Raw genomic sequence first — 10,903 nt, 5'->3', positions numbered from 1 at the left:
CCATTGGTCAAAAAACTCACCTGGCCAACCCCAACATCAATAAGCATGAGGAAACATACTAAGAAGTTAAATATTTGACAAATAATTTTTTTAAATGTTTATTTATTTTTGAGACAGAGACAGAGCATGAATGGGGGAGGGTCAGAGAGAGAGGGAGACACAGAATCTGAAGCAGGCTCCAGGCTCTGAGCTGTCAGCACGGAGCCCGACGCGGAGCTCGAACTCATGGACCGCGAGATCATGACCTGAGCCAAAGTTGGACGCTTAACCAACTGAGCCACCCAGGCGCCCCAGACAAATAATTTTTTAAAAATCATGGCTTTCTTTTATATAAAATGGGAATAACAACTAATTTTAAGACATGAGATTATAGAATGAAATAGCATACATCAGTAGGTTTATAAGGTTTGAAAAGCTATCCAAAAGTAAAGAATTGTAATTAATTTTTCCAGAGAGAGGCACTGATAATTCTGCAGAATATGTTTCTATCTTGAGAGGAATTGATATTTTCCAAAACAATAGGCCAGCTAGTGCTCAGGGGATAACTGCTCAGCCTTTTAAAGTAAATGGTGAAAATGCTATTTACAGACAATAGGCTGTGTCTGCCAGCCTTGGCATTTTGATAGTTATTTTAATGTCTCAGGCAATTAAATGCTGGCAGTAAATATTCACACATTTCAGTGAACTGGCTAGGTAATACAAGATTTAAAATTACCATTAGTTCAGGAAGAAAGGAGTCAAATCTGACAATGAGCATAGGTGTGTTGAAGGTGTCGTCAATAGCTAGGGACTGAAGACTGGAAATCAAATGGACTAAATCAAGCCTTAGTAGGGAAGGCAGAGTAAGTGGGAACAATACATTCTCTTCTATATGAATCAAGTGACAGTGGTTGTTTTCTATAATCCTGGCCAAACACTTTTAACCATCACCCTGTTGGATTATGGTGTAAAAACCAGGTCTTGCTACTCAAAATGTGTGTCCATGAGTGAGTAGCAACAGAATCACCTGGGGACCTTTTAGGATGACAGGGCCCTACTCTTCCACTCTCCAAAGGCCTACTGGATCAGAATCTGTATCTTCACCAAATCCCTGAATGTTCATACTCCTTAATGTCCAAGAAACATGAAATTATTTTGTTAGAAAACAACATGAACCGTCTGTATTCAATTAAAGTTTTCAGGGAAAATATATTAAAAGATACTGAAAATATCAAGAAGAAAGAGCTGACCATCCAAGGTCAGAAAAGGAAAGAATCTTAACAGCATGAGAACCAGGAACTTCTCTCTGGAATGTCACTATTAACAAAACAGCTCCACTGGTTGTCCCTTCTTCCTTTCCTTCCTTCTTTCTTTTCTATCTTCCTTCCTTCCTTCCTTCCTTCCTTCCTTCCTTCCTTCCTTCCTTCCTTCCTTTCATGAAACAAATACTAATTGAATACTTACCATATGTTCAATGCCATGATAGGCAATGGAGATCCAATGAACAAATAAATCCCTCCTGGGATTTATAGATATTAAAAAGTAATCACACAAAACAAGCCCAATTACCATTTTTTCCAAAATTCAAGGAGAGGTACATGGCTCTATTAAAATATATATAATAGGATAACTGTTTTAGGAAGGTTCAAAAGTTACAATTGGGTGCTATAATTGGAAGGATGACTAGAGGTTTATAAGGTAACCATGGACTAAAGAATATTTCGAGGAAGGAAAAGCACGTGCCCTGTGATTGGAACAGAATGGAGCCCTATGAAAATACGTAGGCACTAGATCACAAAGGGCCTTAAAAACCACATACAGGAGAAATATTTCTGTTCTACAAAACCCTTCCCTTTTCCTCCTGGGTCAGTAGCCTGAAATGCAGTTGGATGCAACCATCTGATAGGTTCTGACCAATGGAATGTGAGTGGGAATTTATAAACATTACCTCCAGCCTGGCACATGAAACCTGCCACTCAAATCATCCCTTTCACTTCTCTTGTCTACTGGAAATTCTCCAAAGGCCTAGAGGATGTTGGAACCTCAATTGGATGGTGTATGGCTCCTATAAGATTCATCTTCTACCCATTCCTTTAGATTGGAAACGAAGCAAAAAAAAAAAAAAAAGGCCTTTATTAGATTAAGGCACTGATACGTTGGGGTGTTTACAGCAGTTAGGTTACCCTAACTAATACACTTATTAAAGATTTTGCCCTTTAATCTGAAAGCTGTGAGAAAGTATTGGGGGGTTTTTAGTGGAAGAGTTCCCAGTTTTGTATTCTTGGGAAAGGGTATCTGATTTTCCCAGTATGAATCAATAATCCACCTATATATAGGTCAATCAACTGTGGCCAAAGATCACAGTTACACAGCACAGAAAGGCCCAGCAGACCTCAGCCCTGCATAATTGGGAACCATTCCTAAAAATGAGGGAAGGTTTGTGGGCCAAGCAATTATCCCAAGGGCTCTCTCCTATGACATCCACACACACCACGGGTTAAGTAGATTTTCCAAGTGAAGACGCAAGAAAGGAGAGATTGTGGCACAAGCACAAACAAGGCATCTTTCTGATGGGCCAATGGTCCTCAAAGAAAGTGTGGTCGCATACCAGCATTAAATTCTAATTTCAGAAATGCAAACCTTAGACCTACCACAATCTGAAATTCTGGGAGTAGGGCATTGCAATCAGTATCCATGGTTAGCAAGCCTTCCAGATGGTTCCGATGGATGCTATAATTTAAGAATGCTTGTGCTAAGCTGATGATGGTAGTCAAATGAGAGGGAAAAATGTGTCAGAAGTTGTAGTTCACCAAAGCATTTTCACACATATTGTCCCAGTTTAACATCACAAAGTTCTCTGGTGGCTCTTCTGGCATTCACTCCCTCCCTCCCCACTCTTACAGAGGGATTGTAAACTATTTTCCGGAAGATGAGACTGAATGATGAACAAGTGAAAGAAATTGTCTTCTGAAATTCTTAAAGAAAATGGGCAAGTCTTTCCAGAATAAAACCCGGGGAACCCTTCTAAACGGGGAGAGAGAATGGTCTCTGTAGTTTCTTCCACTGTAAAGATTTGAACCTCAGGCTGACTGAGGCCTGGCCCTGCCTCCTTATTTCCAGACCGCCCCGCCCATGCAGCATCCTTCACTCATTTGCAAGCAAACAGAACTGTGTTTGTACTGGTCTGGGCTCCACTTTCAGATCCGTATTCAGACAGTAAGTGTCCTTGGACAAGTTCGTAACTTCTTAGAGGTTATCCATGAAGTAGAAGGTTAATACTAACTTTGTGAGCTATTCAGCGTACATGAAAGCCTGGGACTCAGTGGGCTCTCAGGTGTCCTTAGTAAGTGGTTGGGTAAGCTGAATGGAAAGCGGGGCCATTTGGTGCCATCATGCCTGGGCTCTGTGAGGGCGTCAGTATCCCAGGAGCCCCTTGCTGGTGTCTCCCCATCAACTCTGGAGGACAACAGTGTTGTGACTTGTGTCCTGGCCTGCATAACCATGAGCCCAGCCAGAGCAGATTTCCAGGGGATACAGCCCAATGTTCTGACACCCTAGTTTGCTAGGATGTGGGGCGCTTTTTATGGCTTTCTGATTATGTTGTTGTTATGCTTTTCATTATCAGTGCTTTTATGCCTTCCAAGGCTCTTGAGCAAAGGGCAAAGAGGAACCTTTAGAATATCCCAATACTCACATTTCTGGCAACATAGAGAGGACAGGAAAACAAATGTTGATGATGCTCCAGCAGTGCTTCCAGCATGGTCTCCCAGGAATTAGTTTGGGACTTTGGCTCCCGAGTGTCCTCGTATGTCTTCTCTCTCTTACTCTCAGCTGCTCCCACCTCTTTCATTCTAGGGCCATATTCTGTCTTCCTCCAGAGGGGCTTTTCCAGTTATTCCCACACACCCACAGAGGGCTCTCTCTCAGCTATACCCTCAGTCCAGTGTTCCAGAAAAACTAATTCAAGCTTCTCACTAAGGTTTCGGCGAAGCAGCACCCCCTTCCTTGGTCCAAATTTGTCTGCTTTCCTCTCTTTTGCGTTACTTCTAAATACAGTCATAAAAATAAAAGGTAACCTTTAAGAGGCTCACTGTGAGACAGTCACTGTATTCAGTACTTCGTGTACATTTTTTTCCTTTTATTTTTCACTAATGTAGTATAAGATAGGTATCATTATCTCATTGTAAATTCAAGGAAATGGAGGCCCAGAGAGTTTGCGATTGGCCCACAGTTTCACAGATAACATGCAGCAGAACTAAAATTGGAATCTGCTTCATCTCTTTCCAAAGTCCTGTCCACTGTGCCATCTTGTCTCCCGCATGAACATCACCACTGAACTGTATGTAATTTCTGAAACATACACTCCATTCTTTGCCACTAGTAGAGTGGTTAGCTATATGTGGCAATGTTCCTCCAGAAAAGATGTTGGCCATGAGTGCAATTGCAATAGCTAACTGATAGGATTCAAGCCCAGATGATATCTTTTGGACTGGGGAGGTGCCAAAGGATTTTTACTTGATTTTATTTTTAATAATAGAATTTTATTTAATAGTAAAATGATAATAAAATTATTTCATTTAAAATGTATCCTCATATACATATAATAATAATATTGAACATGTATTTGTTTATTCAGTGTTTCAGGTCTTATTCTAAGCACTTCATATATAGTAGCTAATTTAATTTCACAAAGAGCCTTATGAGGTAGGCACTATTACTATCTCTGTTACACAGATAGGGAGCCAGAATGTAGAGGGTTAAATAACTCCCTCCCCAAGATGGAATTCCAACCCTGAGAATCTGATTCCAGAATCCATGTGCCTAACCTCTCAGTTGCCATCTTTCCCAGAGTTCTCTCCCCTCCCCCTCATCCCTTTCCTTTCCCGCTCTCTGCTCCATCCAGGTAATCCATGCTAACAACCTAGTTAAGTATCCCTCCATATTTCCTCCCTGTTCAAATCTATATACTGGTTTGCAAATATACACATATGGGTTATCACTGTTTGTTTTTATAAAATGGAGTTCAGTAATGTGTGCTTTTCTGTATCTTGCTTTCCTCATTGAAAAGTACCTTAAAGAAATGTCTTAGGGAGCTGGCACTCCTATTACAAAGTACCATAGACTGGGTGGCTATACACTGCAGAAACGTATTTCTCACAGTTTTGGAGTCTGAACCTTCAGGATCAAAATACTGGCATGGTAGCTTCTGGTGGGAGCCCTCTTGTGGGTTGCAGCATGCCAGCTTTTCCTGAATCTTCGAATGGCACAGAGCAGAGAGCGAACCAGCTCTGTGGTGACTCTCATGGGAACTAGTCCCATTCATGAGGGCTCCACCCTGACCCCTCGTCTAACCTCAGTCACCTTCCAAAGGCCCCAACTCCTAACACCATCACACTAGGAGGGAGGGTTTCAACATAAGAATTTGGCAGGGGACACATTTAGTTCGTAACAGGAAATATCCCCCATTGATGGATACGGAGAAAGTTCATTCCTAATGGCTGCATAGAAGGGAGTTTCTCACTTTCATTCTTAGCTAGTCTGATGGGTGGAGATAACAGTTGTTTGTTTACTTTGCATTTTTCTTTGTACTGCTGAGTTTGAGCATCTTTCCATGCCTTTCTTGACCCTTTGGAGTTTCTCTTCAGTGATACAAACTTGCTCACTGCACGCTTTGTTTGTTCGCTTTCCCCTTGGGTTGTTTCATGTCTCCTTTCTGTGTGTAAGAACAGTTTGTACATTAATAACTTACATATGTAACCTCAGATGTCCTGCATCAAAAATATTGTTTCCACTTACCTTATGCTTCTGTTGATTTTATGTTATCTTTTGCCATTTAAAATGTACAATTTAAAAAAAAATTTTTTAATGTTTATTTATTTTTGAGAGAAAGAGAGACACAGATTATGAGCAGGGGAGGGGCAGAGAGAAGGAAACAACAGAATCTGAGGCAGGCTCCAGGCTCTGAGCTGTCAGCACAAAGCCTGACGCAGGGCTCGAACCCACGAACTGTGAGATCATGACCTGAGCCGAAGTCGAACGCTTAACCGACTGAACCACCCAGGAGCCCCTAAAATGTATAATTTTTATTGTCAAACATGTACATCTCTTTTTATAGCCTCTCTGTTCTGTGGAATTTATATTTTTATCATATTAAGATTTCTTATTCAAGAACATAGTATATATTTCCATCAGTTTAGATTTTATATTCTTTAATAAGCTCTTAAATTATCTTCAGGGAAGTCCCATGCTGTTCTTTTAATAAATTATCCTAAATATTCTTCAGTTTTTGTGACTATTGCAAGTGTAACATTCATTTTCTCATTTCCTTTTCTAATTTCTTTAATTGGAATAGAGAGAAGCTATTGAGTTTTGTAAACTGAACTTCAATCTAGCTATATTATTATAAACTATAGCAAAATTTGTAAGTATTTATATAAGTTTACCTATATATGCTATGTTACATGTCATTTCATTTTATTATCTTATTGTTTTCATTAGAATCTCTAGAATCCTATTGAATAATAATGCTGACACTGACATTGCTGTCTTATTTCTGTTTTTAATCAATTATTTTTGGTTTTTCATCATTTAAAATAATATGTGATGTTGGGTTTTGGTGAAAATATTTAATAAGTTTAAATGTTTATGTCTATCCAGGGCGCCCAGGTGGCTCAGTCAGTTAAGCATCTGACTTTGACTCAGGTCATGATCCCACGGTTTGTGAGTTTGAGCCCCATGTCTGGCTCTGTGCTGACAGCTCAGAGCCTGGAGCCTGCTTCCGATTCTGTGTCTCATTCTCTCTCTCTGCCCCTCCCCTGCTCACACTCTGTCTCTCTCTCTCTCTCTCTCAAAAAGTGAATAAACATTAAAAAAATATTAAAACTGTTTATGTCCATCCTTATTTTATTTAGAATTCTATTAGGAGTGGATGATGGATTTTATTAAATGTCTTGTCTTTTTTCTTTGATTTAATCATTTGATTTTTGTTTCATTCGATAATAGATTGCATTAACAGATTTTTTTTTAGATAAAGTCTGAATTTCAGAAATAAACTCTGTTTGTTTATAGTCTATTTTTCTTTTTTGATGCATTGGTGGCATCTTTTGCTAGTTTCTGATTTAAAACTCCTCAACTATAGTCTTGGGCAATATAGGTCCTTCATTCTATCTATATGGTGAATTATGTCAGTGGTTATTGGTGTTTTGATGGGGAAAATATATTGTGAGATATTTTTACAAAATGAAAGATGTTTAACTTACATGATCCTTCCATTAAATCCCAGTGCTGTACCCTCTAGACTTTGTGACAAGCAAAAACTTTACCCTTACTTTTTAAAATGTGTCATTCTTTAATTATGAAGTACAGTAAATTCACCAGGACATGTCTTGGTATTTACCATTATTGGTCAGTTACCATGTAGTAGGAGCTCTCAGTATATACTACCACTACTTCTTTTGATTCTGTGTGTGTGTGTGTGTGTGTGTGTGTGTATAATATTTATATACATAAATATACTTTATATATTTAAATATTATACATACTTTCAATGTTTGACCAATTCCATTTTATTACTCATTATTGGAAATATTGCAGGAAGTTTCTTTAAGGAAAAACTTTCCAATAGCACACCTCAAAAATTTCTTCTTTGCTACTGTGGAGACAGACTGCCTCTTCTCAATATGGTGAGGCGTGGAGTTGGTGGGATAGGGAGAGGCGGGGTGAGGATTTTTGCCATTAGCCCTGCTTACTTCAGTTCTGACGCTGGTTGCTGCAAAGACGATTGCCTTTACTACTCAGGTTGAGTCCTTCACCGTGAGGGAGTGTGTTCCTGTTGTATGTTCTGATATCTGCCTTCACCTGGCCAGCTCACCACTCTCCAAATTGCTTCTTTTTCCTGCAAGGCTTGTGGTGTCTGCAGATTATACTGGTAGTTTTGCTAAAATTAATTTTATTTTTTTTCCATTTTTTCCTTTTGTAAGGTATCCAGGAGTAGAAGAAGAAAGCTACTAACATATACCCATATTTATACCAAAGTGTTGTACATTTTAAAAATGATCTTTCCAACATCTTGGTAGTTCCTGGGTCATAGCTAATTTAGTGTAGAAACTAGAATTCATAATTCTTGTGTTAAAGATGAGTAAGGAATAAGAAATCAGTAATAAGAAATGATATTCTTTGCATTGTCTTGACTAGGTTCTCTACAGTTTGGCTCAAATTGGACACCCTTCATTGGTGTCCACTTGGCTCAAGGAAAACACACATCTTTGTCATTCACATCATGGATTTGATATTTCTCCAGTCTCTTCTCTCATTGTTCAAACAGGGAAATTGAGATGGTTATGGGGGTGATCAACAATTTAATCCTAAGAATAGTTCTAACTAGAAATGAAAAACTGCTCTTTCTGGCAGTTACCTATCTTCTTTCATGCAAGATTTATTTGTTTTTGTCTGTACAGTTTGTTTTCAAGGCAGGGGAACCATTGTCACAACTCCCCATTATGCCAGTTCCTGACTTTAGCCATTGTTTTCTCCCATGTTTCTCTTTTCATGGTCTTCCACTCATTGTCTGGAGGTTTAATGCTCATGTTTGATCAAGGATAGCAGAATGTTTGGTACTTGGAGTTTCTTTGTCTCCAGCTTTGGTAACTGGTTGTCAGTTCTAAGACAACAGGAAAAGTCCTACTCAATTTTCTGCAATGCTTACTGAACATTCATTATGTGCTGAGTATTGTACTAGGAGCTGTAGTTCAAATGTGTATCAGTCAGAGCTCCTATGCCAAAGGAATAGCTAATTTTGTCGGAGACATAAGAAATACTAAAATCGCCATAATGAAAAGTGAAATGTGATTGATCCCCTCATAAAGGCACAATTTGCTACGGCATTTTAAGAATTCCAAGTGGTGAAACCATGGTGAAGGCGACATTTGGGTTGGACCATGGAGGATGGATAGGTGGTCTCTCATGAGCCACTATACTCTTAGGATCATAGGATGCTTGTATGAGAAGGGCCATTTTGGATCATTTAATCTTAACCACCTGGCTTCTCAGATGAGGAAACAAGCTCAGAGAGCAACATTTCTCTTTCAAGATCGTACAGTTAGTGTTTGAGCTAAGATTTACTAAAATTCTGACTCTTAGCCGTCGGCTTCTTCTTTTACACCTGGACTCTCTTCTTTTTATGCTGGACTCTCTCTCCTGCCTTCATATTCTCTTCCCAAATATTGCAACACCTCCAAGTAGCAAGGCCATCTCCTAACCAAGTACCAGCCATCCTGACCTTGATCTGCTTTCCAGGTCAGGCGAGATCTGGGTGAGTGCTTGAATTTTATTTAAGGACATGTAGATCCTTACTTGTTCTTGGTCACTTGTCAGAAATGAATAATCACAGCTCAGCAACTCCTTCTGCCAGCTCTTTAAAAGTCCATCAATAAATAATATTCAGTCCCAACCCCCGTATGTTTCTCACACTATACGTTGCTTTCCTTCCCCACATTTTTTATCGACACGCCCACTCTGCTTTGGCTATTAACTCTTTCTCCTCTCTGATGTTTTAATTACAATTATGCATGAACACTGAAGAAAAGTAGCAAAAAATTTAAGACAGTTCTTTCCTAATGTTATTACTTAACCTTTGCATAGTGCTGTCTATTTACGGAACACTTACATGCTAATTGACTCTTCATGACCATACTGTTGGAAGGTGGCCAGGCCATTTATTTCCAAGTCTTAGGTAATAGACCTTGATAATTATGGCACTGTAGGATAGGAAGTGATTTTCAGGGATCACAGAAGTGTGTGCCCTGCTCTCAGAAAGCCTGTACTGAAACTATCCTGGACTCAGCCTCCCACCTTCTGATGTTCATTTTGCTCTTCATATTCTCTTCTCCTAAATTACCCAGAAGCTAGTGGTGCCAACTGTTACCTCTAATCCCTTCTGATCAGTCAGAAATTTGAAGTATGAACTCCTTGCATTTTAATTTTGGTTTCTCAAATCCATCCATTAGAAGCCAGCATCTACAAATTGTCACATTATGAGCCAGGTGGGAAATCACCACAAGCTCAGTTCCATAGAGCTCTCAGGAACTGGGTTCTATAAATCCACTCTGTGGAATTTTAGAATCAGAATGTCATAGAAAAGAAATGGAAAGGAGAGGGGAGCTTACATTTATTGCACAGCAGCTATGGGCCACTCATTTTCTAGACACTTTATGTACTTGATTTCCTTCAGTCAACATGATAGCTAACCAAGGGACATATTTTTATCTCTATTTTTAGCAGGGAAAAAACTAAGACTTATGGACATTCAGTAACTCACTCAAGGTCAAACATCTCTGAAGTGGTAAGCTACAATTTACAGCAGGATTGTGTTGACTTGAAGGCCAGAGCTTTTTGTGTTCAGTAGTTCTAGGAGCCTTGAGAACACCTTGAGATTAGAAGTTGTAGAGGATTTTTCATTGCTGCTTTCCCAGCATTAAGTTCCCCTTAATCTGGAAATAGCCTCTGGTTTCCTGTGGAGACAACCTTCCTCCAGTTTCAGTCCTCGTGGTATGGCTGAGGCTACTTTCCTTACTTCCCCCAAGGTAAAGGTATGAGGATATGCCTCAGAGATGTCCAGTCAGCACCTCACCTTTCTAACAACAGATATGAGTTCAGAGCTGAAGAAATGGTCCACTCTGGACCACTGAGAGCCTGCGGTAGACAATATAATGCCCCTCTGCCCCCCCCCCATATGTCCATGTCCTAATTCCCCAAACTTGTGAATATGTTACCTTATATTAGCAAAAGGAACTTGGTCGTTGTAATCAAATTAAGGATCCTGAGATGGGGAAATTATCTTGGATTATCTGAGTGGGCCCAATGTAATCAGGTTTTTATAAGAGGGAGGTAAGAGGGTCAGAGTCAGGGGCACCTGAGTGGCTCAGTG

The sequence above is a fragment of the Acinonyx jubatus genome, chromosome C2 (genome assembly GCF_027475565.1).
Source record: "Acinonyx jubatus isolate Ajub_Pintada_27869175 chromosome C2, VMU_Ajub_asm_v1.0, whole genome shotgun sequence".
NCBI lineage: Eukaryota > Metazoa > Chordata > Mammalia > Carnivora > Felidae > Acinonyx > Acinonyx jubatus.
Note: the sequence above shows the minus strand (reverse complement) of the source record.